The sequence below is a fragment of the Cynocephalus volans genome, chromosome 2 (assembly GCF_027409185.1).
Source record: "Cynocephalus volans isolate mCynVol1 chromosome 2, mCynVol1.pri, whole genome shotgun sequence".
Classification (NCBI taxonomy): domain Eukaryota; kingdom Metazoa; phylum Chordata; class Mammalia; order Dermoptera; family Cynocephalidae; genus Cynocephalus; species Cynocephalus volans.
This window is the reverse complement of record NC_084461.1, coordinates 174587393-174607053: the sequence shown is the minus strand read 5'-3', so window position 1 is coordinate 174607053 and position 19661 is coordinate 174587393.

Below are 19661 nucleotides of genomic sequence, written 5' to 3'. Positions count from 1 at the left end.
AGAACAGGTCACTATAGCACAAATCAAAATGATAGCCACCTATGAGCCATTAATGTAACAACCCTGAGAAACTGAAAAAGATTCAAGGCATATTTGCATGTGTGTGTGTGTGTGTGTGTGTGTGTGTGTGTGTGTGTGTGTGTGTGTGTGTACAGGCAAGAGTACAGATGTTCTTTCTTTGGGGAGTGTTGATTTTCCATTATGTTTTATCTAAACAGGTTGAAAAATTTTCTTATACATGTTTCATTGCAGGGTAGAAGAATGAAATACATAGATTTGGTAGTGGTGGTAGGAGGGGGTGTTTACAAGGTAAAAAGGAAGAAGAGGAACTATTTTTCTTTTCATTTTATATCTGGTTCCAAGAGCTGAAAGAAAAAGAATCTCAATGATTTATATGCGCATGTTCCAATATATCTGTTATGCATTGTTTCCCAAATTAACTTACATAGAATACTAGTTCTGCAAAGGGATATTAATGGAAGGTATTAAAAAATTTCTTTGGTCAAGTGAGTATATGAGGTGCTTTGCACTATTTTTCAAAGCCTGTGCATTATGACTCTCCAAGGGCAGACGTGGCCTGCAGCAGGTCCCAACATATCGATCAGGACCCTATTTTCACCATCCATTTTGGGAATTATGCTCAGGGCCATGGTGCTCAATGACAGGTCATGGACTAGAAATCATAACATCCCATTCTAGTCCTGTTTTTCTGCTCATTTGCTGCATGATCCTGAGCAAGTGTCCTCTTGGTGCCTCAGTTGCTTTGCTATGAGTTGGGAAATGAAATGAAATGAAGGGGGTTGTGGAATCTTGACCCTTCACCTCTCGGCCAGCATTCTGTGATTCTGTATCTACGACTTCATGGCTCCACTGACCCACTTCATACTTTTGGCCAAGGCATCCGCTTCCCTATCAACTCATAAGTATAGAAACACTCAGCCTACCTACCATGGAGGCCTCTTGTCAAGATCAAATGAGTTAATGCAGGTGAAAGTACTTAGACAAAATAAAGTGCTAAATAATTTTTAATGCGTTTGGGGAAAGGGTTATGACTTCCCTGTCATTCTGAGAGCTTTACAAACCAGGTGAAACACAGTGTAAAAAATGACGTACCACTCAGAGCTCAAACTCTGAAGTCAGGCTACCTGGATCCAAATCCCAACTCTGCCTTTAATTCTGGAATGAACTTGGGCAGATGGCAAATGTTCTGTGCCTCAGTTTTCTCAGCATTAAAGTGTAGATACTTTCACCTGTAATTGCAATGAGGATTAAATGACATAATATGAGTAAAGGGATGAAAATAGTGCTTGGTATTTAGTAAACTCCCAGTAAATGTTAGGTATTCTACTTTGTCCTCATCATCACCGTTGAATAAAGGAATACCCTCAGCAATGATAGCAACAACGACCAAAATAAAAAGTCAAAAGATGGAGTGGTGGGGATGGTCAGCACATGGTTAGCTTAGGGCTCTTAACTCTTCAAATGACTTGGATGTTCCCTTCAACTACCTGATGGCCTCTGAGAACTAATTAGTTAAGCACACGGATTGGCCTTGCTGTTAACAAGTGTTCACTGATCCCTTCATTTTGCAGGCTGTAGTGCTAACTAAGGCACAGACAAGAGGGCAGGCATCTCCCCTTACGGGGGTCACACTTTAGAGAGCAATAAAAATTGCAAGCTCCCCAAACGATGAGAGGAAAACAAACACCTGACAGTGTTCTGCCTTTCTGGGAAGGGTCACAGAGGAATACTTCGTAGAAAATGTGGATTTTGACCTTGAGTGAGATAGATTTGGAAAGCAGAGAGGAGAGCATAACACCATGGGTACAGAACAGAAGTGGACATGCTGTATTGGGGGAGCAAGAGGATGCCACATTGTGTAGACTCGGTTAGCAGGTGGTGGGATCCGCATTGGAAGGTAGGTCCTTGAGCATTAGGCAGAGGAATTCAGACTTCATACAAGAAAACATCAGCAGAAGACAAATTGCTTTTCCTTTTAAACAGCCTGCTTCCTCCTTGTGGAAGGAGAAAGGTCACGCAGTGAGGATCATCATTCTTTTCCACTCACTTAGCACGCCGCATAAATCAGCGCTTGCCTTGGGTGAGCGGGCAGGTAGTTATTTGCAAGGCTGAACCAAATCACGCCGCTGGATATGGGTGTTGACGCTAGTCCCCCTCTCCCTGAGACTGGCCAGCTTTCCATTCGGTGGGGATGCATGAGCCCTGGAGGACTGATGGGGATGGCATTCTTGAAGAAAAGGAGAATCGGAGGCCTCGCACTGTAGGGCCTCTCATGGAGGAGCAAGTTTCTGAAATCTTGGAGGTGGAGAAAATGCTCCTGGAGTGGGATGGAAGTGTCTGGAATTTTAACTAATACCAGTTAACTTATACCACCGGATAGATGATTGTATTGTAGAGCAGGAGGAAGCAGTTTCATAAAGATTAATTTTAAAAAGGATAAATTGCTTTCATCTTATACTTCCTAGAAATTTGGACTTTCAATTTTGGGCATTTAAAAGCCCATTAAACATGGTCACTGTGCCACCATCGATTATATCAGCCCTGTCATCAGTTCCAGGCTCCATCCTTGCTGAACTTGGTCACCAATGTGAGCAGTCAGCTATTTAAGCAGAAATGATCTTTTGTGAAAATCTATGTATTATTTAATGCCTTTACCCTCTGCCTCAGCTCTCTCTTTCCACAAGCTTTTCAGCCAAGATTTCAATCTGCTTTGGATGCTTTGCAAGGAGAAATGCACAGCACACTCCAGTGGGAATCGTGGCTCTCTGTCCCTGATGTCTGGTGCCTCGTAATTTATAGGGCTTTTGTGCCGGGGCTCTGCAGCTCTTTAATGGGGCCTTGCGGTAAAGTTTGGGTAGGGAGAAATCATTCCACTTAGAAATGGTTCTGCTTTGACGGTCTCCGTTTTACTGGGAGTTTTTCTTCTCCTTTGTCTTTAAAACCAGAGCCATTTCCTAGAATAAATGTTGCCTGAACACTGGAGAAAGGAAGAGGAGAATCAAGTCTTCGGAAGATTCAGACACGGGTGGTGCATCCAAATAGACTCGGCGGCTCAGTGATCAATCAACAAATATTTTATAATTACCTGTCACATGTGAGGCATAATGCTAAGGACTGTGAAGAGTATCAAATGTGAATGGAATCTTGTCCCTCCACCTCTCAAAACGCAATATCTTCTCCCTGTACCACATTCAAGTCAAACGTGCTTTCCTGGTGTCTGAGCCTCACATAGATGACCCCACCAACTTTTTGCACATGTCCATGCTCCTGCCAACCTGGATTATCTCACGGTCCTATCATCTGAGGATAAATGTCCCCTGGACCTGTGGACACCTACCCCTGCCACACTGTCTCCTAACTCCTGTTCACTTTTACAGATCAATTTCACATATCACTTCCTCTATGAAGCATGTCCTGATGTGAGCCCCAGTTGGATGTAAACTTCCTTCCTTTTGACCCAAATGGTACTGTATATTTCTTTTGTTTTCTCAAGAGAACAGTGCTTGACAGAGTAGGCAGATCAAAATGCATTTGCATACAGACAAATTTAATAGGGTTGAAGGGCTCCTTTTAGGATCCTACAGGATTGTCAGTATCAAAGTGATGGAGAGAAGACTTGGTTTGAACTTGGATACCAATTCTGAGAGTTAGAACACCAGGGAAAATTTAACCGAATTGCCAAACAGAAAACAGTAAGAGTTTAAAGGCGTATGGATTCACTACCATACATACGAGTGACATTTTTACAAACGGCTCAGAATGTATCATACTGAGATGAGCATTGCTCTTCAAAATAGTCCCCTTTGGAGACTTTTTTCACTGAGGCTGCCACTAAGCAAGGTATTATCACTGGGAAGATCCCAACCCTCGGTGGCGCTTCCACTCCACCCAGCCCCTCTCCAGTTCCTGCTGTTTGACAGGAGCCAGCCTGCACCATGTCCACTCAGCTAAGTGTTGGGGACACCAGTGGTGTCCAGAGGACTGTGATAAGCGTTGTGGAGGAAGTAAAAGGCACACTGTGTGCATTAGGAGTTTGCCACTACTCTGGAGAGAAGCATATGAAAAAATCAGATTATAATGCAAAACAATCCATGATGAGGCACTGAAACGAGTCACACAGACGAGAGGAAGGACCTGAATTTAGGGAGGAGGGGGGTCGCTGGGAACTGGGCTGCATGAAAAGCCAGTTGTGGAGAACGGGGGTGGGGGCTTGGGCATTCTGGCCTGGGGACTTAAAATGTGTAAAACTGTAACTCACAGATTTCACCACCTGCATCTCAGTCCCTTTCCCTGCATTTCCTCTAAATTAACCCTGCCTCTTGACTCTTTATTTTGGCACATGTGATCAGTGTATTCACAGTCTTCTTTGCAAAAAAAAAAAAAAAACAAAACAAAAAAACCCAAAAAACCCCAAACCCACAATTATTCCTTTTTGCTTTCATTAAACACGTATCTAATATCTAATCAGCTACCTGTTATCACATTTCACACAGATTGCATCTGTCCCTAAGTTCAGCCTGTAAATAGAACCTCAGGTCTTCACAATATTGTTCCGGTTATATATGACTGTGTAACAAGCTACCCCAAAACGTAGTGGCTTAGAACAATGACTGTTTTAATACACTCTTTGCTTTTGTGGATCAGGAACCTGAGCCGAGCATGTGTTCTGTCTCACACGGCGTCAACAGAGGTCGTTTACTGTTGCTCACTGGAAGACTTACAGGTCTGGAGAGTGCAAAATGGCTGCACTTTATGTCTATCTTCTTGTCAAGGGTGGCTGGAGGTCTGGGCTCAGTGAGTACTGTTGACCAGAGTGCTTATGCATGGTCTCTCCAGCATGGTGGCCTCAAGGTGGTGACTTCTTAGGTGGGAGCTCAGAGGTCCCAAATTGAAAGCTCCAAGAGACAGGAAGGGGAACCTGTTACTCTCTTAAGGCAGGGTCTGGAAACAGGCACAACATCGGTTCTACCCTCTACAACTGGTCATGCAATCACAGAACCACCCCAGAGTCAAGGAGAGGAGACATAGATCCCACCTCTGGATGGAAAGAGTGTCAAAGAAATTGTGGCCATCTGTAATTTTATCACGAGGATTGTAATTTTCATTTTGATAGCAGGGGGCAGTGGGAAGATCTTAGTGCTAAGCTGGCTCTCCTGTTAACCTCCTGTGTGAGCTGGAGGAACCCCCTTCACACCATCCAGCCTCGGAGTGAGTGGGTTCCTCAGCGATGCGTGGCTTTGGCAGATCTCAAAGTGTGGTCCTCAGACCAGCAGCATCAGTTTCACCTAAAGATTTGTTAGAAAAGCAAATTTTCAGGCTCCACCCTGGAACCACTGAATCAGAAATCCTGGTGGGACCCAGCAATTTGTATTTCACCAAGCCCTTCAGGAGATTCTGATGTGCATGAAGGTTAGAGAACCTCTGGGTTAGGTGATCTCCAAGGTCACCTTCAACTGACTTTGTGTGATTTTAACCAGAAGCACCTTCTCATCCCACATGACTAGAATTAATAGTCAATTAATTGAAAAAAAGAATCAATTAAAATTAAGAAATGTTACTTACCTACTTGAAACTTATTTTAATGAAAGGAAACCAATCTTCTGATGTAAGGTCAAGGCTTGCTTTGAGTACCAGCCTGCTTGTTGCATTTCTATGACAGCTTTTTTACATAAACCATGTTCTGAATGCGTGATCTAAGATTTTCAGGTTTCTTAAAAGCGGAGCAAAAAACTGAAGACTTTGTAAAGGAATCTGAGCAGTTCATTTTAATGACTCATCTTTATTGACTATTTCCAAATATCTGACTTAGTTTACATAACGACATTTCAAATATTTAATTAAATTATGTCATTGCAATGATGAGAATAACTGGAATAAAAAAGTTTGAGAACAAACTCAACTCATGGAGCAGAAAGTCCAGTGCCCTGGACAGTCACCTACCAGTCACGAGCATCCACTTGGCCATGGCACCAACTGCTCTGTTTTATGGACAAGATGATCACTGGTTTGTGTGTAGTGTTGGTTCAGAGGGTCTGAGTAGAGAACTTCTCCTGTACTGCTGGCTCCTTTTTACCAGAACCTTTGTCTTCTTCCTCTCTTTCACTGCATTCCTGATATATAATATTTTTAAAAACATGTAAATATATATTCAAACTCTTTTCATGGAACACCGAACTATTACAAAAGCACCCTTCCTGGTCTCCCTGCCTCCATGCTTAATCTCCATTGTCTGCCTAAATGCCTGCTTACAAAAATCATGTCATTCCTGTTCTCAGCAGGGTAGAGTGAAAAGACCTCTGGCTTGAGAAGCTAAAGATCTGGTCGGAGTCTCAGTCTACTGCTCTAGTTGTGGGTCATTGGACAATCATTTAACTTCCTTAGGGTCCTTCCCTCAAACAAAGATAAGAGTGGCCAGTGTGACATCTATCTCGGATGCTGTTGTGAGGATCGTGTGGCCTTAAGTAGGTGAAAGTATTTTGAAGTCTGAAAAGAACTCTACAATTTTGAGTGATTTTCTTCCGTTACTGAATGATAAAGACCAGTTTTATCAGCCCAGTACCCAACACTCTGGTCCTAGTTTACCTTCCCAGCTTTTTTCCTCAAAGTTCCCATAAATTTCCTCTTCATCCTAGTGGGGCTGCACAACTCAAGACCCCTGCACAAACCTTAGTGCAGTTGGCCCTCCTTATCCGCGGATTCATCCAGTTATGGGTCAAAAATATTTGGGGGAGAAAAAAAAAAACAATAAAAAACAGTAATGTAACAATGAAAAATAATACAAATAAAAAAAACAGTATAGCAACTTTTTGCATAGCGTATACATTTCATTAGGTATTATAAGTAATCTAGAGGTGATTTAAAATCTGTGGGAGGATTTGTGTAGGTTAGAAGTGAATACTACGCAGTTTTTGAATAAGGAACTTTGAGCATCCTTGGATTTTGGTATCCTTGGGAGTCCTAAAACCAATCCCCCAGTGGTTCTGAGGAACAACGGTATTTCTCTACCTCTATGCCTGTGGCTCCTGCCCCTTCAAATGCCTTTTTCCTTTTCTCGGCCCCCAACCTTTCCTCTGAGTATGAGTTGAATGGAGGATGAGCTTCCACTTACAGAGATGATTCTATAACTGGGTTGGTTTATCTTCATCTGAGTGGGCCTTTACACCAGACACAGACTCACAAAGAATGGATGGCATCCAAGCAAACCACCGCAAGTGCCTTCAGGTCCCCTAAGACCCAGCAGAGAAGGCAATAGAAGGTTGTTAACCAAAGAAGAAAGTTAAGAGCTATAATTTCTCACCACTCTAGTCAGGGCTTGGCACACCTTGGAAACAGAGAGGAGAGTATTTTGTTGTGACAGCCTGCAGCTCACCAATGAATTGACATCTTTCCTTGTTTCATTGGGGCAGGATTGCACACTTGTCAATGGAACATACAGGAAGCAGTAGTGATAACATGACTAGGTGTATGCTGGGCTCTATAGGAACATCTGTGTTGTAGTCATCTGGTGGTTGGGATTACTCTTACCGAGACAGGCCAGGCATTGAGAGGCTGAGCCTCCAGGCACAAGTAAGCCTCAAATCCTGTTACAATATGTAGATCAAGACCAAATTGCACTCTTACATTTTAAACACGACATGGAAGCTCATATGAGTTAGGGTTCTGTTCAGGTGCATGTGACAGAAAATCTGACTACGAGGGGCTTCAATAAGTAAGGGGTTAATTTATCTAATGCACCATGTGATTTGGAAATGAGTAGTCTTCAGGTACAGCTGCTCAGATAGCTCACTGGAGCCTCAGGCTCCTCCTTTCCCTTCCTGCTTTCTTGCCTTCAGCATCTCTAGCTTTCGTCTGTCCCTGCAAGGTGGCTGCTGTGCCCTCAGGAGCTGGCTCCTGTCCCAGGCACAAGGAAGGGAAGGGGTAAAGCGGCAAAGCATGGGAAATAGAGCCTGTCCCTTTTAAAGTCCGTTTCTGGAAGCAGGGCCATGTTTACTAGCAGCTCACACCCAGTACCTTTTATAATTCGTAGTTACTTATTTTTAATATGACCTTGTTTAGAAACCACACCTAGTGACTTCTGCTTTATCTCAATGTCCAAAACCGGGTCATGTGGACACCCTCCCCGGGAGGGAGTCTGGACAATTGAGTGTCTCCACCTGGGCACATTGCTACCCCCAGACAGGACTGGGCTTCTGTCAGGAAGAAGGCAAGAATAGATGTGGGCAGACAATTAGCCGAGGCTGCCATAATGCTTAAGTTCAAACTTGTGTATTAACACTAAATTGCATCACCCAGCTTTACCTTAAAAGCCTACAGTCTTCAACTATTTCAGGGACAATTAGGTGACCAAAGAAAGATGAAGGCTGTCGGGGAGCCTCAGGCCATATGCCCTTCCAGATCCAGTTCAAATACAATGTTCAGGAAACCTCCTTCACCCCAGATCTCCTCCTCCAACACTCGCCAGTTGCCCTCTTCGCCTGGTACTTATTTTGGGTAGAAGTCATTCTCCACTCCAGCCAAAGTGTAAATTCTTTGGGGGATGGGGTTATATTTTCATTGTCTTTTTTGTTCCCTATGGATCCTCCAAAACTCCTGAACACAACATAGGTGCATGTTAGGTATCTATTGCTTGGTTTACAGGAAACAAAGTCCTGGAAGTAGCTTTGCGCTGGATATGAACATGGGTGCATAATGAGGCCATGCTTCCGGACTAAGAGTCTGGGTGAGAGAGAAGAGACAGATAAAATTAGAAAGGATATTCATTCATTTAATCCTTAAATGTATTTATTGATAACTACTTCATGCCAGACAAAAATACAGCTGTCCTAGATTCTATATTCTATTGACCTAACAGCATAGATAGACTCAAATACTAACGAGATAATTTTGAAGAATATCATAGTTACTGATTCACTTTATATAGAACAACTTTAATTTTCCCAGTATGTGGACATGAAAGCATACACCAGTCGAGCCCCATGTCATTCCAGTCATTGGATTCATCCTCCCTAACAAACATGTGATCTCATTTAATTCTCAGAGCAACCCTGTGAGTTCTTGTTACGTTTGAGGAAACTGAGGCCTAGGCTGGTTGTGGGCTGATTGGGGCCACATGGCTGGTCGGTGGCAGTGAGATGGGAGGTGCTTGGTTTCCCTGGGTTCAGGTTTCAGGACACACCTCTGGGTTTCAAGCCACTCGGAATGGTCTCAGGCCCCTCCTCCGGTTCCTCCCCTGTAGGAGAGTTACTGTTTCTAGTTAGAACTGGTTTTGGGGGCCCACCCCGTGGCTCACTTGGGAGAGTGCGGCACTGGGGATGCATCGGTGCTCCCACTGAGGGTTCGGATCCTATATAGGGATGGCTGGTGCGCTCACTGGCTGAGCGCGGTGCGGATGGCACCAAGCCAAGGGTTGCGATCCCCTTACCGGTCACAAAAAGAATAAAAAAAAAAGAACTGTTTTTGGCACCAACACAGGAAAAAAATGAGACCAAAAGGGGCTGGCTTATGCAAATCAAGTGCCTGGGCATGCTCAGTAGAGAAAGAGTTATATAACCCTGGTAGCTGAATGACTTTCCACTTGGGGTGCTAAAGAGCACAGAATATTCTTGAATGTGTTTGGTGCATGTGATAGGATTTGACCAATAAACATGCTCCAATAAGAGACTAACTGAGCATGTGCAAGACTAAGCTATGTGACTGGGCACCACCCCTTTAATCGAATATTCATTAGATTCATGAATATTCATTAGATAGCAAAACTATAAAATCTGAATCCCAGGAGAAGGTGGGGCTGCTGCTCATTCTTCTAGAGCTGGCCCTCTAGGAGAGTGCCTGTGGAGTGTGTGTTTCTTTCTTCGGTATCAAACTCACTTTCAGCAAGTTGTTGCTCATTTTCCTGGGGCCGCCCCACTCTTCGCTGGCTGCGGTGTGTTTGCATTCTTCTGTAGCAAACTTACTTTCAGCCAGTGGCTGCTCACTCTCTTGAGGCAGCCTGCACTCTATACTGAATTTTCAGTGTGTATTTCTTTTCTGTTAAACTTGATGTGGGCCCTGCTCAGTCTCTGGAGCTAGGCTGAACTTTCTCTGTGAAATCTGTATTGCTTATTCATGACATTAAACCTGGTTTCGTCGTCTACTGTGACTTTGCTCTTGAATTCTTTCCTGTGGTGGAGTCAAGAATCTGGTAAGAGGATGGGGTGGGTTTAAGCTGATGCTCAGGCCCCCCAGACCCTTCCTCCAGCATCAGCAGAGCTGCACTTCTCCCAGTAGAGGGCTGTCTCGCTCCTGCTGTCCTGCCCCTGGGCCCTCCCAGAGCGAGCTCTAACTGTCCAGGAGAGTGATGATGCTGTGTTCTGAGAAGTGAATGGAAGGCGGCAGCACGTCCTGGGGTCTCACAGACTCACCCCCATCACGGTCAGTTTTTTTTTGGTTAGGTGAAGCAAGGAGGAGGAGCGATGGGGAGGCCATGGGCAAAGTCACAACACTTTCAAATCTTCTCTCACCGGGGGCTGCTTCACCATAGCTGGCTCAGCCTGGCACACAGACAGGTGCTGGGCACCGGTGGATCAGCAGCTGTGTCTGTCAGGGTTTGGAGGCTCCCCTTCCCAAGAACCCCTCTGATGGATGGCCTGATCCTGGCACTGACCACTCAGCTTGCTGGCTCACATGTTGACGGCAAAGCAGTCTGGGTTGTTCTGAGCTATATAGTGCCTGGACATGGATGAGACATTCAGGGATTCAGCATTCACTGGGCGCCTACCTCATACTAAGAACTAGGCATTAGGGAGACAGCAGTGACTACATCACACAAAATACCTGGCCTCACGAAGGCCGCATTATAATAAGTAGATTCCTTCCATCAGCTAGCAAGGCGTAGAAATGGGGTGGGATGGGCCAGGATGTAGGAGATGTAGGTGCCTGGGACAGGAGGGGGACAGGAAAATGCCAGCCTTACTGCAGGGCAGGAGGCCTGGGAGGGAGGCTGCTGCTGGAGTCTGGGGGCAGCGTGAGGACCAACCCTAGAGCACCCAGAAAAGGAAGGTGGATGGTGTGTGTGACAAATTGTTCCCAAAGTCACACTTCTGTCTGGAGCCATCAGATCTGGCCAGAAACAATTTAGTGTCTTCTTTAAACTCTAAGGAAGAAGAAAAAACAAAAACAAACAAACAAAAAAACCCTGATTGAATTTCCCTAGACTGTAAGTACCCTGAAGGCTGGCTTGAATCATAGCCCCTGGCACTTTGTACACATGCAGCAAATGTTTCTGAACAAATTGCTGAATGAACTTGAGAAGGCTCGGGCACTGCACCTGTGTGTGTATTTCTCTTTTCTTGTTCAAATCTAATGGAGCCCATATGAGGAAAGCATGGTGAATGTCTGAATGTCTGTGTCCTCCCAAAGTCACAGGTTGAAATCCTCACCACACAGGTGATGGTATTAGGAGGTGGGGCCTTTGGGACGTGCTTATTCATGGGGGCAGAGCCTCATGAATGGCATTAGTGTCCTTACAAAAAAGGCCTGAGACAGACCCCTTGTCCCTTCCACCATGTGAAATGACAGTGAGAAAATGCCCGTCTAAGGGAGGCAGGCTCTCAACAGACACCAAATCTGCCAGTGCCTTGATCTTGAACTTCCCAGCCTCCAGAACTATGAAAAGTAAACATTCGTTGATTACAAGCCACTCGGTTTATGCTATTTTGTTACAGCATTCCAAACAGACTGTATGATGATCCCTGTTTTTCCACAGAAATCTGGGACACAGAGCTGAGAAGGGCAAAAATAACAAAATCAGGATTTGAAGTCAGGATTGCATCTCTCCAGGGTCAGTACTCTTTCTACTCACCTTGGTTCCTTGTTCTGCTCAGCTCTGGCTTCTCACCCAAGGCTGCGAGACATTGCTACAATGAGGAAATCCCTTGACTCTGAGAACCCTGTGAATCCTGAGCCATCAGCTTTCCTGTTGGTTCTCTAGGGAAACATACTTGAGTGGTCTTGTACCTGCTTTTGGTGAATGTCCACATACAGTGTGTGAAGAACGTGTCTAAGTGTGTGGTGGGGTAGAGGCAACTTCAGTGGGAAGTCAGCTGTTTTGCAGTAAAGAACCAGACCAAAGTGAACAATAAAAGTTCAACTAGTGTGGGAGGAGGAGGAAATAGGGGTGCTATGGACTGAATTGTGTCCTCCCCCCAAATTCATACCTTGAAGTCCTAGCCCAATGTGATGGCATTTGGAGGTATGGATTTTGGGAGGTGATTAGGTTAGGTTGAGGTTGTGAAGGGGATTCATTCATGATAGGATTAGTGTCCTTATAAGAAGAGACATGAGTGTTCTCTGTCTGTCTCTCTGTCTCTCTCTCTTTGAGTGTGTACAAAGAAGAGGACATATGACAGGGAGATGCTGACCACCTACAAGCCAGGAAAAAAGCCTCAGAATGAAACCTACCTTGTGGGCACCTTCATCTTAGACTCTCCAGCCTCCAGAACTATGAGAAATAAATTTCTATTATTTAGGCCGCCCCGTCTATTGTAGTTTATTATAGTACCTGGAGCAGACTGAGACAACTGTTCATATAAAATTGAAAATATTTCATTTCGGGGTCCAGTGGACCTCAGGTTCTGTCAAACCAGATGAGACAGAAGCGTGGCACAAGAGCATACTGTCCTCCTGGGCAGGGATGGGTATGACTGCAGCTGACCATCTTCCCTGTGTCTGCTGAGGCCTTTTGCTGAGCTGTCATCTGCGGCTTATTCCCCTACTCCCTGGATGGTCTCATTTACTGCTGGGACTTTATCTACTATCTATATCTACATACCTGTACCTATACCTATAGCCATATCCATATCTGTACCTCTAGCTGTATTTCCATATCCATATCCACATCCATGTACCTCTAGCTGTATATCTATACTGGGGATTCCAATATTTTCTCCAGCCTATCACTGTCTTCTAGACCTGCTGGCCATTGTGACCAGACTTGGACCAGCCATCTCCTCTGGGATGCCACACTGGGATTCAACACTGACCCTGCCACATGCCCGTCTTTCTCCTTTTTACATGGCTCTGTGAAAGACATTACGATCGAACCAGGATCCACGAGAGAAGCAGGCTGCTCCCTCTCTCTCACACCTCCTATCTGATAGGTCATGTCGGCCCGTCAGTTCTGTCTCCTGAATACTTCCTGAACCCAGACCCGTGTCTTCACCTTCTCTTGTCCATACCGTGGTTGTCTCTTGCCAGAACTTCTGCAAAGGCCTCCTAATTGGTCTCCTTGCCCTTCATGCCCTGCTTCAGTTCATTTGTCATGTTGTACCCAGAGTGGTCTTTCTATAACATAAATCCAGTCATTTCACACTGTTGATAAATGCTCTTCAATATTGACCTATTTGCCAAAGGGGTAATAAGTTCAAGCTTCATAACGGGGTGATGGAGCCCCTTGCTTGTCCCTTCCCTCCACCTTGCCCTCCCCTCAGTCCCTTTGCAAGGACAATTCCTATTTCTTCTTTTCTTAAATAACAGCAATTTTTTTATTGTGGTAAAATATACATTAAAAATTTGCCATCTTAACCATTTAAAAAAATTATTTTATTTATTGAATCAAAATCGATTATACATATTTTGGGGTTGAACATTGAGATATGTTGATTAAATCAATATTACTAGCATATATATTGTTACAAATCGTAATTATTCTTTATGCCCCGTGTCCAACCTCTCCCCTTCCCCCCTCCCTCCCCTTCCCCCTTCTAATTGCCCTAGATTTCTTCTCTCCTTCTGAAAGAATAATGGTTACTCTGTTAATTTGTTGCATCTTAACCATTTTTAAGTGTGCAATTCAGTGGCATAAAGTGCATTGACATTGTTGAGCCACCATCACCACTGTCCATCTCCAGAACTTTTTAATCTTCCCGTATTGAAGTTCTGTATTCATTAAACACAAATTCCCCATTCTCTCCTTTTCCTGGCCCCTGGAAACCACCACTCTGCTTTCTGTTTCTTGAATTTGACTCTTCTGGCTTATTTCACTTAGCACAGTATCCTCAATGTTCATTTCTTTTGTAGCAAGTCTGTGCCAAGAGCTGGAGAAGATGGGGGGCAAACCACTTAGCTGCCTGGGGGAGTGTGTTCCAGGCACAGGGAACAGCAAGTGCGAAGACTCAGAGTCACGGAGTGCCTGGCATGTGTGAGGAACAGAAAGGAGGCTAGTGTGCTGGGGAAAGAGTACGTGGGGACAAAAATAATAGATGACATGGTCAGGAGGTATTGGATACATAAATTGAGGGGAGGGGCAGTTTAAACTGCATCTTCCCAGGGAGTGTCCCTCTTTGTGTTGGGCTGTAGCATCACCTAGTTCTTCCAGTGCTCACCACAGTGTACTCGACTGTCCGTGTGTTGTTTCCTTTTCATCCTCTGTAGTCCCATGCAGACTGTGGGTTTCATGAGCACAGGGGCTATCGCATCTGTATTATTCTCTGCTGTGGCCCCAGACCCTTTCACAGTCATCAGAGAAATAGGTTCTGAGTGAAAGAATCAATGAATGAATGGGGAAACAAATGAGTGGGTCTCATCTGACCCTTATGGTTACACTGTGGTGCATCCAGTGTGCCCACCCCACTCCCCTCTTCACCCTGGAGCTCCTCAGCTCTCTGCTGCTCCAGTGAGAGGTCTTTCCTTACACCACCTTATGTTCTGTCACTTTGTGAGACCCTCCACCCCCAAGGACAGGGGTGATGGTGCTTCCATTAGCGTTGGCAAAAAGAAGCTTATCTACTATGTTGGAAAAATCAACAGAGCAGTGATTCTACAGCAGCCTAGACAAATGCTCCTGGTTCCAATCTTCTCAGGTGGGAGACACTGGCCTGAGTTGCAGACCTTCCATCCAGGGCACAGGTTCCCATTTACCTCCCTAAACTCAGTTTCAAACACACATTTCATGTGCTGGAAAATCAGGCCACCAACCTTTCTATCTTCTGGGATCTCCCAGGAAGTCCGGACAATGGGGCCCTTTGTGGCCTGTCCACTGGGAAGCCCCACTGTCCAGTTCATAACATCGTCATGAAGTCCCCATGTCATTCCCAGCATGATAGTTGCTTTGTCTAGCTGCTCCTGTTCTATGCAAACTGGCCAGCTGCCAATCCTGTGAGATTAGTAAGAACATGTACCCAGAAAGCTGAGAGGTTCTGGGAAAGCAATTTTGTTCTACTAGGCTATTCACACCCACCAGGGCTTCTCTGACTCAGGGTGTCCATGAGAATGAAGCTTGAGCATCAGAGCCCTGAGACAGGCTGTCCCTGGGACATCCTCCTTTCTGCATTTTGGGTAATATCACATGACCACTGCTGGGCAACATAGAATAAATCAGCAATGAGAATGAGAGAAAAAAACCTCTGTTACCTGAAAGCTTCCCATACTTTAATATTTTTAAGTAAGTGAAGTAGGAGAAACTCTTTTTCTTCTGCTTTGCTCATTTTAGTATAGAATTCCTGCTCATTGGTTGTAGCCAATTGAGGGGCCGGGGCAAAAATGAAGATGTGGCCAGCTCCACACACGTGTCTAAGAATTCGTCCTATGTCACCCCCCCATTAACGACAACGAAAGATGTCAGGGGTGGAAGGGAGCCCTCTGACTAGCCCCTTTCATTTTCCACACACAAAGACTATCTAGCAGAGAGCAGAGATAGAAGCAGAGACCACGTCTTGAAACTGAATGACGAAATGTGCATCTCTGTGATTTGCTCTGTGCTGGCTTGAACTACTACAGCCTTTTCTCAGGCATGTGGGCTGGAGGTTTATTCAAAGAAAGCAAACAAAGAACAGTGAGTCTGGGTTTAGCCATCTTGTCACCTTGTTGAGCCACCTGGCTTCTCATACCCTAGACTAACTACTCGTTAGCCCTGTGAGCCACGCCGGGTTTCATAAAATCTCCAAGCCTCCATTAGCTCATCTGTAAAATGGGCATAATAACAGCACCTCTAGGATAGGGCTTTTGAGAACTGAAGGAAACAGTGTTTGTAAAGCACTTAGTAGTTCCTGCCACATAGTAAATACTCAGTAATGTCAGCTGTGATTACAATTGCAGCCCTTCTGAGAAAAGGTTTTGTTGGGGTGACACCATCACCCAGCACTAAAGTTCTTGTATGTGGTTTCACTTTGGTAAGTAGCAGCATTCCTGGCAGAGCAGCACTGCCTTGATTTATGCAGCAGATTTTTCTTACATTCTTCCTGACTCTTTCAATCTGATATCTTTTCAGTTTCAGTTTGCATCAGCCCAGAGCCTGTCCTTGCCCACCTTTATCCCATCGCCCAGGTTTTTTATGCATAGGATACTAAAACTGTTAACAAACCAGGGCCTTTACATAATAAGATGCAGACAACACAACAGGCTGGAATACAGAACAGGAAGGGCCTCTTTCCCTTCAAAGGCAAACAAGAGAGCCAGAGTTGCATGTGTTAGCAAGAATTTCATTGTTCCCGGTGTGGGTCTTAAGCTGTTGGAAATAGATTAGAGGGTGCCAAAATCAGGCCCATTTGAAAATGAAGAGAGAGAGAAAGGTAATGGGCTCTGGGAAGACCTGCTTTCTTGCTTTTACTATTGCCCCTCCAAGTCTCATGCTATAGAAAGTTAGTGAAAGGGTCAGATCTGCTGAAGAGAGCCAAGCAATTTCATCTTCTGGGGAACACCCAGGGATGCCAATCCCCCAGCCCAGAGTTTAGCTTTTCTCATGAAAGTGGAGGCAGGGAAGGAAGAAAGAATCTCTGCAGAGAGAAGTTAGGAAAGCATGCAGGACTGGGAGGCAGGAGACTTGAGTTCCAACATATCTGGGGATGCTACATGTCTGTGTGGGTGTGGGCACACCCAGTCCTGTCCTGGCCCAGTCTCTGTGGCTTTGTAAAGTGCAGAGGAGAGTTCACTGGCTGTGGGCCTAGGAGAGCCATTTCCTCTCTTTAACTGTGTGACCTGGAGCCTGGGATGTTCTCTCCTAAGGACTTTTCTCTATGGAAGGCAAAGGTTAAATGAGATAATCTTTCGATTTCTTTCTAGCACTGTCATTCTACGATGTGCATTCCCTGCCTGCCTGCTCGAGGACCAGAGGACTCTGCTCCCGGGATTACGAAGGGATTTTTGGTCACATGTCTTTTTTTCAAGGGTGTTTCTTGTCATACTGCTGCCAACACCCAGTTCTGTGCTAGACCATTGCTGAGGCCAGGGGCATCCTGAGACAGTGTCCTCACTTGGCAAGACAGACTTGCTGTTTGTTCTTTAGGACTTGGTTCCCCTTGGGACAACTGGCACTGGGAAGAAAGGAAGGAGCTGGCAGCTCTCAGGGCAGCTGTGAGAGCCAAAGGTCTGGGACAGGAGAGATAGCAAGTTGCTGCTTTCCGGAGCATGTGTGCAGTTCTCTGGGACATCTGCAGGAGCTGGTTGTCAGCTGGGTCCCAAAGCTATAGGCTGGAAAGGATAGGACAAAGGCCCTTGCAGGGTCACAGATGCCTACCATAGAGCTTGTTAACACTCCATGCTGGGTGGGCTCTGCACAGTGCTCATGGCTCGCAGGGACAGAGCAGACCCCCTGGTATGGCTGAATTTTCAGTGAAGTAGTTGGCCAAGCTGCATTCATATTAGCTTCAATAATTACGATAAAATTTGTAAACATAGAGAAGAGGCTAATTTATACTGTGGTTGCCGTTGACGCTGGGTGAGTCTCTGAAGCTCCAATTACAGGACAAATTTCCTTATGAACTGACGGCTGGAAGATGCCCTCGTTATTCTGCCAACAGAAGCTAATTCGTTACTCTTCCCTTTTAGAATAAAAAGGAAAAAAATAAAAGGCAATCGTCTCCTCCTGTTAATAACCTGACTTGATTCTTTTTCTAAGACTGAAAATGCCTAATGAGTCAGGTTCTAAGCCTGGCACAAACGATATTACACCTGACTTATGTGGCTATTCTTGGCTCTACAAAGAAAGGGCTAGAAAGAAAATGACCTGGTATTGCAGCGAGGGATACTGAGTTAAACCAAGGGAAGGACTTCTGCTGCCTAGTAAAAACCTGACACCTTGAGAAAAATCATTTCCTAGGGAGGATCCAGCATTTGGGTGCCAAAGTCAAATAATTTAGGTTTAATGACAATTTGACCTCTTCCTAAACTAAGCAAGGTTAGGCAGATTACTTAGGCTTTCTAAACCTCAGCTAATTCATCTGTAAAATGTAGATACAAAAACTCTTAAGGTCATAGAAATGTTATGAAGATTAAGTGAGATAATGCACTGAGAGTTCCTGGCACACACTGAGAGCTCAGAGGCAGTCTTAGGGAATGTTGGGGCAGCCTACCAAGGGCAAAGGGAGTGGAAGGGTGACTGCTCTGTCCAACTGGCCTCTGCTGTGTCCCTGGAATTCTTGTCCTTCACCCAGAGAAGTCCTGGAACCTTAATGTCCTTAGAGACATTAAGTCTCCCAATACATTGGTCTTTGGAAAGAATCTAGTCTTTGAAATCAGGGTGACCTGGGTTTTAATCCCAGTTTTTATTCTTATTAGCTGTTATGGTTTAAACATACCCCCAAAAGTTCATGTTTGGGGAAATTAGTCCCAATGCAAAAGTGTTGAGAGATGGGACCTTTAAGAGGTGATCAGGTAATTAGTAGAGTCCTCATGAATGGGCTAAGGCTATTATCTGTGCGAGTGGATTCCCAATAAAAGAATGGTGTGGCCCCCTTCCCTTCTCTCTCTCTCTCATGTGACTACTTCCCCCATATTATGAGGGCAAAAAGGCCTTCACCAGATGTCAGCCCCTTGATCTTGGACTTCCCAGCATCTAGAATTGTAAGAAATAAATCTCTGTGCTTTATAAATTACCCAATCTCAGGTATTCTGTTAGAACAGCATGAAAAGGACAAGGACATTAGCTCAGGGAAGTGTTGTCATCCCTCAGAGCTGCAGTTTTCCTCTTCGGCAGCTTGGAGCCACAGCTCCCTTCTAGAGTCTCATTGCGAGAGAAAAATGAGATAACTTCATGAAGCATTTAGCACAGCTCTTGACGCTCTAGTCACCTACAAATCTTCATTCCCCTCGCCCTCCTGAAACAGTTGTAACTTCCAGGTGGGTGACATTCTATCAGTCTTAATTTCCAGAGCTTTGAGTACCAATTTGTTTCATACATATAACATAATATAGCACGTTGTACTTGGAAACTGTAAGACACTGTGCAAATCAAAAATATTGTTATTGTTATTTATCAAGGGTGGGGTCAAGAGGCCCACAGGTAGCATTAGATGGTGGGATTCTGCCATGGTAATAGAAGGAAGTAGGGTTTGATAATTAATTTGGTGCTAGGCGCTTTTCAGAAAGGGGAATTAAACATTTATGGAGCCCACTATTTACTAGACACTGTCTTAGTCACTTCGTGCCAGCATATGTACATTATGATATTGGGAGATGGTACTAGTCTGTGACCCCTAGACTGATTACTATGTATTGCCTGGAATTATAATTTACACATCAGATGATTTCTTTCCAATAGACAGTATGCCTTTTAAAGGCAGAGCCCATGTTTCACAAAAATTCACTTTCTGCACAGCTCCTGGGATAGTGTATCCGAGGAACTTGAGAGGTCCTCAGTGTCTAGGTGGGTCTGTGGTTATATTCATTTA